This window comes from Lepeophtheirus salmonis, chromosome 12, assembly GCF_016086655.4.
Source record: "Lepeophtheirus salmonis chromosome 12, UVic_Lsal_1.4, whole genome shotgun sequence".
Lineage (NCBI taxonomy): Eukaryota > Metazoa > Arthropoda > Copepoda > Siphonostomatoida > Caligidae > Lepeophtheirus > Lepeophtheirus salmonis.
The window spans coordinates 10,136,575-10,150,007 of NC_052142.2; the positions used below are offsets into that span (position 1 = coordinate 10,136,575).

Consider the following 13,433-nt stretch of genomic DNA (forward strand, 5'->3'; position numbering starts at 1 on the left):
TTTTTAAATAATCTCAGTTTTTATTAGGGTTTAATAGCAAATTAACAACATTATTTAAATTTGAAAAAGACAACTAAATTTAAAATTTGTCTATCTATTTACTCAAATGTTTTTAATAAATATAGCTAATGTATAATATTCATGTTCTGATACTACCTAATCTTTTACTTAATTTTATTTCCATAAAATTAAATTTGAAACTTATTGTCTGGAAGAGGATTATGATTTGACATTCACCTAATTTACATATCTATTTTATATGTGGTTAATGTATGCACCTTATATCATTTTGTAATCTCAATTCTTTTTATAAACAAATGCATACCCTATTGTACACACTGTGCAATTGGATTCAAACGTTAAAGTCACTCCATGGACAACTTCTCAAATGAATATCTGACTCACTGGAGAAGGTACGATACAACAACTGGAAAGTGATTTATAGAACAAAGAAGCTTACAAAAAAAATGTGGAAAAGAAGAAGCTACAAGTTGATTCAATGGTTTATTTGTGGGATCCTCAAACTATAGATAATCAAAATCTTTTTTCATTTTTCCACGGACCAAATGTTAATAGAAATACAAGGTCAGACCATTTTGTAACTGGCTTTGCTAGAATTTTCAATTTGATGTATCGTAACCGGGCAAAACCGACAGATTTTGACGAAAACAAGTAACCAACCATATTCTATGACATCATTATTAAAAAGTATGGTGGAAGTCTAACATAAGTCGTACACACTTTATGGTATAACTTTGTATTTCTATTAAGTATGTATATACCTTATGAAGTCATCGATATAATTAAGCATTGTAACATAAAAATCAAAATAAATGGAAAGCCAGAACCATACCTAGATTTCACCCAAGAGTTGTTAATACTTATTATATATCGTGTGAAACTATTTCAATGAACAAGCCCCTACAACGTGACAAGAAAATTAAAGATATTGAATATGTTGACGACGTCGATTAAGCCTCAAAGCCAAGAACTCGACAATGTACTCGTAACAATAACTACTATGTTACAGTTTATCATAATAACAGTAACATTAATGAAGGTAATATGAGTGATAATGAAACTTGTACTAATATTACTTATACCTCACAAACGAAGGAACATATTACGTAATAATAGAAAATATAGAACAAAGAAGGAGTGACGTTAGACGTTTGCATTCTTCTTTATTTTGTGAAAATAAATCTTTGTGGTTTAGTGATACTTAATTGACCTTCCGTCTTCATCGAAAGGAAGTTATACTTTTGCTCAAAGGGTGGTGTCATATGGGGCGTCGTGGAGGAGCAGGGTTCGCGGATTGGGAAGAATTCGACCTCTGGAATTGATATTGAAGTTGAAAAGTTAGATAAAAATGGGAAGAAGAAAGGATCAAGGTGTAGGGATCAAGAAAAGGACAAAGGAAGTTCAAAAAGAAAAATAGATCAACAAGAGTTTTACTATACATCTAGTCTTTCAAAAAAGAAAAATCTAAAGACCGAACATAATAATGCGATTTCGAGAAAAGTCAATATTGAATGGAATGATTATAATGGTGTTCCTCGAAAGGGATTTTCCCCTGACATTCTCCATTATGAAAGGTTATTTATATAGTTTGGAAATTCAAGAAGATGATATCAACCGCATTAATGACTGTAAAATTGGAGCAGGCCTTATAATACTTACTATGAAAACCCCAATGAATGTTCGCTTGAAGTTTAAACACTTAAAAAAATTGCAGAATATTAATCAAGGGATATCATTCAGTGTGTGGGGACTAAAAAGAATAATGATGTTACAGGAACCTGTCGAAGTAACAATTAAAAAGGGATCCGTGGTTGATCTTGTGAAGCTGAAGGAAATTATGAAAAAATATGGATTGCTTAGTGGGAAAATAGAAAATATACCAAACTCCTTTCAGCATTGAGATTGGGTGAAAAAAATGATTGTTAGAAAAAGTAAATAAGATAAGCTCAGGGTGTTTGAAATTTAAAATCATATCACCCAAGCTAATTCCTGCAATTGTCCCAGTTAAAGGAAAAAAGGTGGAATTAACTTTGCAAGTGCAGCAATTGCAATTTTTTAAATGTCTTGAATTTTTACATAAAACAAGAAATTGCAAGGAGGAGAAAAGTACTTCTTTTGATGACTTTGAGGAAAAGTTCAGAAAAAAATTGGAACTCCCAAAGCGAATAGAAAGTAATATAAGCAGGACTGTATATGTGTATGACTCTGTCTCTAATAAAAATGAACCAGAGTACTCCATGGAGAATGTTGAGGAGATCTCAACAAATCCGAAAGGTCTTAAATTAGGGGTTAAGGATGGACAAATACATTCAGATCTACAGGATAAGCTGCCCAACAAACAGGAAATTAGAGAGAATAATAACGATCGTATCGAATAGTTATAAGAACAAGTAACTAGTTCCACATCTAAAGTTGCAAGCACTATTCGCCTAAGAGATGACTGGAGAATTGTATTGAGAAAACGAAAAGAGGGGCTCCAGAAGCCTACCCTAAGTCTTAAACCCCTTTATAAGAAGATTCCAAAAAGGGACATCAAGTCCTGTGAAAGAGTCGGAAGAGAAGAGATCAAAGGAAAATAGTGCTTCTGAAGATGTAACAGACATTGGAGAGCTGAATGAAAGAATGGAACCTAATACTGATTTATAAGCAAATTATGAATATTGTAGCCCTTAATGTGAATTCTATTGCCAGTTATGAGAGGAGAAGGAAAATATTAAAATAAATGGTATGTTATGTTGATGCTGAAATAGTGGCTCTAGTTGACACAAGAGTTAAGGAAAACACTAACATGTTTCCCATTACTGAGGATTACAATATAGTGTGATGCTATACCACCCAGAGAGAAAATCATCCATCGAGAGGTGTTATACTACTGATAAGAAAATGTATTGAATACAAGACCGTGGAAAAGGACAGGGCTGGAAATTTTGTTGTTTGCAATATAAAAAAGGAAGGGTACCTGATAAGAACAGCTGCACTTTATGGCCTAAATGTTGATGACCCCTTTTTTTAAACGATATTGCCAATAAATATCTATATGATCGGCTTGAACGAATGTCTGCCATTATAATGAATGATTTTAATACTGTGAATTACTTCGTTAAGGACACAATGAATTATATCCATGGAAATAATCGTGGTGCTGTAATCAAAATAAAAGAATTGATTACTCATTTAGGAATGTGGTACTTTACCGCAGCACACATTTGAAATTAAATCTAAAGAGCAGATAATAAAATCGGCAAGACTTAAAAGATATTTGGTCTCCAATGACTTGAGAGAAAATGTTAAACAATACTCGCTATTGTCGAGATTTTACTCTGACCATTCTCCCATTTCTTCGACCTTGAGTGTCAAGAGGCCTAATATCAAAAAGGTATGGAAGCTTAATATGAGCTTTTGGTGAGAAAATAGTGTAAAGAACGAGTTGGAAATTATAATAAAACCCTCTGAACAATTGTTTGAATCATAAGTGTGTTGCTACGGGCGATGATTTGGAAAAAATGCTCAAAAGATGCAGAGGTTTTCTTAGAAATCATGGTTCGAAGGTCCAAGAAAAAAAAATGCTGTGCGTATCTCGAAAGCCTCGCATATGAGCAAAAGGCCAGAGTGGAAATATATGAAGAAGTTGAGGACTTGGTTGGAGAAGACACTAGAGGGAAGATAATCTGTTGTAGGTTAAAGATTGGAACTAATACTTTAAAGGGCAGATACCTCTTCAGAGAATGGAGAATATAAAACAAAGGAAGAAAAGTTTGAAGACTCTATTCAATAAACAAGGTAGGATCACTGAAGATCCAAACGAAATTGCTGCAACTCTGAAAGATTACTAGGAAAACCTTTATAAGTGTACCAATTGTAATGAAGATAATATGTGCCTGAAATGTAAGTACAACACAGCAGATTTTGTTGAGATGGGGGATCAACAAATGTGCCAAGGTCATTTTAAAAAGTATTCAGAGCCTTCTGATTTCCCATTACAAAAGGCAGGTAAATTATAAGCTGATTACAAATTCACTGCCTACAAATAAATAGGTGAAAAAGAATGGTACATGTATTTGTAGACTGTGTGGGAAGGAAGAAGAGGATGATATTCATTTATTCATCAAGTGTCTTTATTCACAGAATGGAAGAATAAGAATTAAACAATATGTAGGAATTGTTGATGAGGGGGATATCTACTTATTGTCAGACTTAATGAAAGCTAATATTATTACATTGAAATTTGTGTCTACAGTTTATAGACTATTATCGATTGAAAATAAATCAAAAGCTCTGGATAGAAGATTTACTGATTATGAATGATATATTTTAAATGATAAACAAATTTTAGATGTGTAAATATTCTATGTAGGTATTTTATAATTTCTGTTATTTTAAACATCGATATGTTGGTTATTTTGAGTGTTTGTTTGTTTTAGAGTCTAGTTATGTTGCTGTTACTTTGATGAGATTATTTTGAGGACAATAAACCGCCCTAACTCCGGGCCAAGAAAAACAAAACAAAAACAAGAAAATATTACACAGGATCCACCACAATCCTCAATATAACGTCAATTCTTTATTAACCTTCACTAGACTGATTGGTCAATATCTGTTCTGTGATGAAGAATGGATCAATCAGAAAAGTGAGAGTACTTCTCGAAAAGAGTACATGAAAAGATAGATACTCCAGTGGAATACAATATGAAGATGGAAACCCATTATATCCCTAAAGGATTTATGGTCAACGAAAAAAAGGCTATGTAAATCGAGATTATCAGCATAAGTACAATCAGTGGGTCACATGAACATTGGGACAATCATGAAGATAAAATTGTTTTGGACTCTTTTACGTGCATATTATTTTATACTTTAGTATTTCTTATGCCTTATACAGAGTTTCACATAGAATAACCAAACGACATGGTGATATTCTGCTCAAAAAATAAAACGAATACGAATAATTACAAAACTTAACCAAATTACGAGGCAAGGGAGTCCATATAATATCCGAAATAGAAAGATGAGGATCAACTTGGCACAGGATGATCTTCAGATATAAGTTTGTTAGGGCAACAGTCAATATGGAAAAATAGATCAATATCTCAAGACTATTTCGGATACAGAACTCAATCCTACAGAAATGTACCTAGATTATCGGATATCGTCGGGGGTCTTCTTAACTGGGAGACATTTTAATGACACTCGAATGCACTGTGTGGATTGCAATCAAGTGAAGACAATCTCTTAGATATTCTGGGACTATGGGACTCTGCGGGCACATAATAGAGAACGTTGAAAAAGGTGTGTGTATGAGAAGAGGAAGAGAAACAGGAATATAAACTCCTACGTTCAAGTTTCCAAGACGGTTGCTCCTCTTCTCGTTCTGTCATAATCTAAAAAGAGAAAATAAATGCCCACCAAGAGTGGCTATTAGAAGAAATCAGTGCTATATCTTTCAAGAGATAGAAGTCACCTGACTCTAACTCTGAAATGTTATGGGTTTAAAATTTAGATAAAAAAACTCAAGATTCTCCGAGCATAATGCTGAAGAAGTATCTCCAGATATAGCTCCATTGTAGAATCTTCTTCGAAAAATTACTTAGAGGTTCTAGAATGGACTATAAAGAACAAGAAATCCTTGGAAATTCCGTCATAGTGTTGAAGAAGTATCACTGGGAAAACTCCTCTGCCAGACCTTAATTCTGAAAATGAATTTAACAACCCTGCGAGATGTGCCTTGACATAGGTCACACAACCACTAAGAATGAGTTGAAAAAGAAACGTTCCTCCCGTAAGGTGATGCATTAATTTTTCATTCAATGGCTTCATTGCATAAAGATGCTTTTGTGTTTCAAGCAGAGATTTTCGCCATATCCCCAGGTGTAGAAGCTCTTCTCAAGGACGAAAAAACAATGAACAATGTAATAATCAGATTAGACTTCGAATCGGCAATTGTTGCAACTGTTTTTTTTAAAAAGTAAATGACAATTTTATTCTGAAATGTTATGGATGAAATAAAAAGGTTAATTAATTTTTTTTGTTTATCTCTTGGAGAACGGGGCTCATCTATTCACACTTCCTTCTGGTTCTGACGTGGGAGCCAATACGCTTATTCTTTGAGATTATGAACAACTCCATTCCTCTTCTCTCATAAGTGAAGAATCCAGCAATTTTCCCAATAATGTCACGCATGAAGCGTGAGCAAGGTGTAAGCATTCCCTTACGGGCGGAAGGTTTCCTTTTCAACTCATTCATAGTGGTTTTGTGACTTTTGTCAAGGCCAATACATATCTTATATCGAGGAGTAATCTCTGATCGCTTGATCGTTCAAATTGTTGCAATCTTTAATCCACTTACTACAAGTAAAGAAGTTTTAAAATGTAAAGAAACTATCATCAAAGGGAGAAAAATATACATCTAGAATGGTGCAAAGGACATTCTGAGATTAAAGGAAAAGATGTTGCAGACTATTTTCCAAAACGGGATAATGAGAGCCAAAAACAGTTGACTATTGGGACGCCTCCAAACTACATAAAGAAGGTAATTCATTACTATTTCTATCAATATTGGAGTGACCGATATAAAAAAGATCAAAGTATGAAATATATACATAATAATAAGGTGAAGTCGAAGTGTGTCAAGCTTGGAAAAGAAAAATTGAGACTCATTATACAAGCCTGCACTGGACGCGGCAGTTTTCTAACACACATAACCAATTGGAAGAAAATAAGCACAACGTGCAATGTCTATATGGAATAATTACAAATTGCAGACCATCTCATTAATAGATAACCTAGCTTACGAGAGACATCAAGCCATGAATGACAAAAAAAGGAAGACATTAGTATTTGAAAGTTTATTAAATGTAAAAAATAAAAAAAACATTACTGAACAAAATTTAGTGTAAACTAAGTTTTAGAATTGGATGTAGTAGCACAAATACCCCGTTGTATGGTCGTGCTATTATATTGTTATTTAAACTTGAAGGATAATAGGGGTGTTTAGAAATGATCTTGTTCTGCCAAATGCAAGCCTTTCCGTTCAAATGGTAACATAACAATGATCATGCTATGAGGACTGGTAAATAAACTACAGATTGTCATGTTAGACATTTCACAAAAAGTAATCAATGTACAAAGTAATTGGAAGTTGTACACACAAAATTAGGAGATTAAAAAATGAACTGAATAGGCTTAAAGAAATGAAAAAGGTGAAATCTAAGCTTCCGAATAAGGATTATTTAGTCGCTACAATTGTCTCTTCCTGTATTGGATTGAAAAATTCAGCTGTTTTTGAGGGATTTGGAAACCTCCAATTGTGTAATTAGTAAAAAAAGAAATAAACTTAGCTTAATAAGTAAACTATTGAAAGTCGGATCTCATGTGTTCGGTATTATTCGAGTGTCAAGTTTGTCAGTTTCTAGTAATAAATATAAGGAAGAAAAGTAGTTTCATAATTCGTTAATATTTTTTTAACTTAAATAATGTTAGAAATTGTTGAAAGTGAGTCAACACAAGAATTTTCTATGGAAAAGTTATTGAAATATGTTTTAAAAGCAGTGAGGCTAATGATAATAGGTCTGAATCGAATCTTTAATGGTTAATACCTTAATTTATTTTCATGTTACTTCTTTCACCAATTGCTCTAGTAAAAATTATAACCTAAGTAAATGTCCTATTTGATAGCTAAAGATATAGGACCTTGAAAATATCAATTATTCAGGTATGATGTCTATTTTAATTGTTTGGTTTTAGGCCACTAAAATAGTGTTTGGAGTTAATATTAGAATTGAATTTTATGAAAAGTTTCAGGTATATTAAATTTCTTCTTTATTAGTTGGGAATATCAATTTAAAAACGAAGAAGGATTTGTTTCTTCTAGTATTGTGGATGGAATGAAGTGTAAAAATATTGGATGCATAATTTAGATGTAAGGCATGGATAGGGAAAATTGAGTAGATTTTCTACTTGTGAAGTTAAAAATTTGTCTGAAAATATAATGCCAGTACTGATAACTGTTTTAGACTATCCACATCTTCAAAATATTAAACCAGAATAGGAAATTAACCGTCCTGGGAATTTTGATATTTCAATTGGAGCAAATACTAAAATGCAATTAGGCAAGTCAGGTAAACCCTATGCAATATATACTTCTTTAAGATGAATTGTTGGAGGAAGTATAAACTTTCCTACTAAGAACAACATGGTTACTTCACATACCACTCAAGATGAAGATATCCATAACCTAAAAACGTTAAAGACAAACCAATACCTACAGAATTGGAGAAACTTGCAGAAAAAAATATTTATACAGGATTTACAAATTGGAAAATGAAATAACAGAAGTTCCTAGTCTTTAAAAAATAATATTATATCATTAGGAGATGAAGGATTAATAACATTGAAGCGGTTATATTCATTCGAGGCAAAAATTCGTATTTTTTCTTTACTAAAGCATATAGAAACAAACTGGATGTTCGTTGAGATTAGGAGTTAAGGTCGGTTCCCTGAAGTACTTACGCAATCATTGAGCACTCATAATTTCTCTTTTTTTATTATTATTATCCTTCAATCCATCTTTACTGCAATAGCTTCCTTTTATTTTATGTGGACCTTTTGACAAAACCTTTACTTGTTCAATAGTTAATTATAATTTCTTTTGATTTCTTCTCCTTTAAGAAAAAAAGAAAAGAAAAGTGTAGGGAAATAAGATAAAATAGAAGATGCAGATGAATTGGAACAGTTTCATCGATTTAATGATCAAATCAGTGTGATTTACTCACAAGTTCGAACCATATCGTTCTAAAGTATTTAACATTCTACGTTATAGAAAAACAAATACATTACTGATTACTTCATTTGATTGAAATTTAATCATGATTGTTCGCCGGGAAATAAAGGAATCTTTTTATCTCCTTCTTAAGAAAAATTGAATTATGATGTGTATACCGGAACAATAGGCAATTTAAAAAAATACTAAGATTATTTACATTAATTTATTCTTTTACCAGACTATTTTAATATATTTATGTGGTGCTCAATAAATATTTACTACTTAGCTATTTGATTCATCATATTAAGCTCTTTACTTAAATTACTTAATAACTTAAATTTATTAAATCAAAACTAATTTTAAAGTTTGTGTTTGATTTTTAAGAAATTGAGACTGTTGAATATCCAAGAACGGACAATAAGTTGTACTCTTGACATTGGAAAACGATATTAGTTAATGTTGAAAGATTATATTAGTTTCAATCTCAGTACGTCTATTATTTTCATTTGGGGGAGAAACTTGAAATTTATCATTCTCATCTGCTTTCAGATCCTGCACCAAATCCTTAGAGATTTTTATTTTCTTTCCTTCCATATCACTATCGCCATTTCTCTTCATAACATTCACCGAGACATTTCTATCCTGGTCTTTTATTTCACACCCTCAGAATCTGTCCTGACGGTCGTGTTAAAGACTCATTAGGATTTATTGAAGTTTTGGTTTCCCCGGTTTGTCTGCAATTACCATATATTCCTCATCTTTATTCATTTGCTGGAGAAGAACTTCCTCATTTGTTAATATTGTACTTGTGGTAGATTTATGGATTTGATGCATCACTAAAATATTCAGCTGCAATGTTCAATGTAGTTTTTGAAATATTTGCATTTAACTTGTTTCTTGACATATTGCGTTTGTTAAATAGTAAAATATACAATCAATCTTGTGTCTGAATTTCTCTTGGATCATAATTGCTAGAGTTGCTACAAGTTACTGCAAGTTTCTAAAAACAATTAACACATCATTATAAAACATTTCAGAAAATTTGTGTATTCTCTCGGGTTCTATAGAAGATCCTATGTTCCAACGTGAATATTAGTATTTCCACCATGCCATACAAACTCTTATTAAATCATGGATAATGTTTTGAAGCTTTAATCAGATAGTAAGTATCTGTCGTGAATTGAAGTTCAAGTCTATTGCAGAAATCCTTCTGATGAAAAGGAATTAATCAAAATTGGTAATTAGGAATGGGAAAATATTCCAGTAATGATGTGTTAAGAAATGATAGGAGAATGATAGGAGAATCTAGAAGACAATTCATGGCAATTACTAAGGCCAAACGCCATTTGCAACAGTTTGACTAATTGAATGTTTACTGTCGTTGCTCAGATTTCCACCTGATTTTGAAAAAAACTAAAAATTTCGGTTAATTCATCATATAATTTTTGGTTTGTTTCTGGTATTTAATTACATTTGCAGCAACCCATTAAATATTTTTAATTAGAATTATCATCGCAACATTTTGGTTTTATGTGCTTAATATGTTATGCTGTATTCATTATTTTAGTGTTAAATTTTTCTCCCAGTTCAATCATCTTATTCTTGCTAAATTCCCGCCCATTGTCCATAAGGAATTTCCGAGGTGTCCCAAATTTGGATATCCATGTTGTGAAAATACCTTGAAAGATGGTGGATCTTATCTTGTTACTGATGGTACATACATCACAAAATCTTGTAGCTGCATCGACCATTACCATAAAATAACAGTTTTTCTTCCAGTACTTCAGATCCATAGATATAATACCATTAAAGCTTTTGGTCATTGGTAAAACAATAACTGGTCTTGGTTCTTGTTTCTTCGTTTTAATACATATCTCACATTTATGCTATATGAATTATTTCTTTTTCTAACTTTTTACTTTAGAGTTTAGACTTCTTGATAAATTCGACTAATTTCCTTGACGGTGGGTGACCAAATTCTCTGTGTAGCTTTATAGTCATTTTTCTAAAATCCTTGTCTATTTTTCCTTTTTTCAGATCCGTAAACATTTCCAATTTTATATACTTATACGCCCATTTATCGTTATCTAGTCATCTGCTGCTGTTGCTTATGTTGATAGTATAGTGCCCCAATGGTGAATTACCAAGCTTGATCTTCTTGCAACGAAAAAATAAAGTATCATTTGAAAAATTGAGTATCATTTCCCCCTTTCGTATTGATTCTTTCCTCCACAATAACAGCATGTCCTTATCTGTAACATCAGGGGTTATATGAGTATGCGTTGTCCCAATTTGACATGGCACCTTGATCTTCATTTTCGACTTTTTCTTCTGATGATTACCAAAAGTATAATCAAGAACTCTTCTATCTTCATACGATCAGATTTGTTCATATTTTCAATATAATAGTACAAACATAGTTGGCCACAAACAGTAGATATATAAACAGAATCTAATAAAGCTTTGCGCTTCCAATTTTGTACCAGTTCTTCTAACTTATTATCAATATCTTCTTCAGCGTATGCTGTTAAAAATGAGGTAAAACTATTCTTCCGTCTTCCTCTATTGCCGCCACGTTTCCACGGCCTTTTTTTTGCAATTTCTTGCCAGTGAAACTCGCTCTTGCAAATGTTGCATCTTGTGACTTCGCCTTGTTCATTGACTGGATTCTTCTTCATCCTCGTAAACATTATCGAGTTCTCATCTTGATCAGGGTTACTTAAATCTCTAACATCATTCTTCTTTGAATAGTTTTCATTGAATATTGTTCTTAGCGCCCATATTATTTCCTCAAACTTCACTTGAAATCGAAATATTCTACTTTTATCATAAATATGCTACTCTACCGAATAACTGCTGTTTCTTTGAAGAAAATTGTACATAAGTTTCCTTCTTTAGGCAATAAAAGTTCTAGGCTATACAATGAGTTAATGATAAATTTAAGTGAGTAATAACTAAGGGTGATAATTTTGGTAAGAATAGAAAAGCGTGCCAGGAGAAGAGAAGAAATACTTATGACATCATTGATTAAATAATATACATCTTCTTCTATCAATCAAGAACGTTATCATTCCCGCCTTTATTTTTCAATATTAATATAATATTAGGTGGTGATAGTAGATAGATAACTGAATAAAATGCCTAAAATAACTTCGCCTTCTGTCTGGATTTCTGAAAATGGAGGCCCAGGAATTTGGGAATTACTTACCAGATGAGAAACAGATGGTTTGTCGGATTTGTATAAAATAAATGTGCCTTTGGTCTCCTATCTAGAATTACACGCCACTCATTATCCTCATCTCATATCAAGAGCATAGATATTCATCCAAAAAATCTAATTAATGATGAATACATCAAGTCAGACTTTAACTCTGATTTCACAAAGATGCTTATTGCATGTAATATAACCTTATCCATTGCTAATCATCTACGTTCAAAAAATTTATGGAGAAATACACGGGTAAACCTATCCCTTCCTGAGGAACCATCATAAAATTAATGGAGGATGTTGGTACTGATGTCATTTATAGAAATACATAAAAAATTATTTTGAGTCATCCACACCAAATGACGATCAAGTTATCATTAAAAAGTATAAAATATTTACTAATTTCGAAATGGAACTCTGAATTTTGTACTATCTTACATTAAGTATTCATTTTTTTTTAAAATCTAACCCTAAAATATGATTCTATTTTAGCTAAATATATCAAGAATTATGATACAAAACTCATTAAATAGCAAAAACAACTCCTTAAATGGTTACAACAACGGGGGTAGTAGCTTTGGATGGTTCGCAACTAGTTTGTCTGAGACTAGTTTCCTCACTTAAAGACTTGGGTATGATCATAAGCTTTTCCAATATTACATAGTTAATAAATATTACTTTTTTTATCACTTAAGGCTTAGCTATGGTTGATAGGCTCCAAGAAATGGTGTTCAGAAAACTCATAACAGGCAAAAACAACTGTTAATCGTCACAACTACCGGGGTAATTACATTGGGTGTAGCATTATAACTAGCAATTGTGTATATCCTTCATGATAATAGTATGTTGTTATAAAAGCATAAATAACGGGGGGAAAATCTTTTGATGCTCTTAATAAAGAGTAATATCGCCGGACATTACTACATAATTAGCTTTTGCTCTAAATCTTTAAGATGGATTTATTTGCAACATTTTTTTAATTATTATATTTATTTTCTAATTTTATGATTTTGACATTTACTTTATTATTAATAGTTAGTTAGATTTCCTCAGTAGAGATATATCTATCCTGTACACAATTCTATATAGCAACTTCCACATGAAGAAGAAGGGTGATTATCTTTTTGATTAAACTCCACGTCTCGCTTGTGTTTTGCAACCTAAAGTTATGACATATTTAACCAGATTCCGGTATCAGAACAAAGAAATATTATTTGGATCAATCTATTATTTCAATATTCTGTATATATAATTTATTGTTATTAGTTATATGATTCCAATTGTTTAATTTTGTATATTGAACATAAATGTATGATGGTATATTTTTTATTATGTAGATTATATTTAATTAAAGCCTTATTTTTTAAACTTGGAACTTCAAATATATTTCGAAATACTCTACTTTTTCGTTTCATTAGCTATTATTCTGAGAATAAGGTTCATAATG

At 31.8% G+C, this 13,433-nt stretch overlaps 1 long non-coding RNA gene across 1 annotated transcript; it reads left to right on the forward strand.

The window, feature by feature from the left end:
* Positions 1–9,996: 9,996 nt before the first annotated feature.
* Positions 9,997–13,387, forward strand: LOC139906727 (uncharacterized). Its single transcript, XR_011782537.1, has 2 exons — positions 9,997–12,618; positions 12,682–13,387. It is a non-coding gene; the product is annotated as an uncharacterized lncRNA (long non-coding RNA).
* Positions 13,388–13,433: the final 46 nt, after the last annotated feature.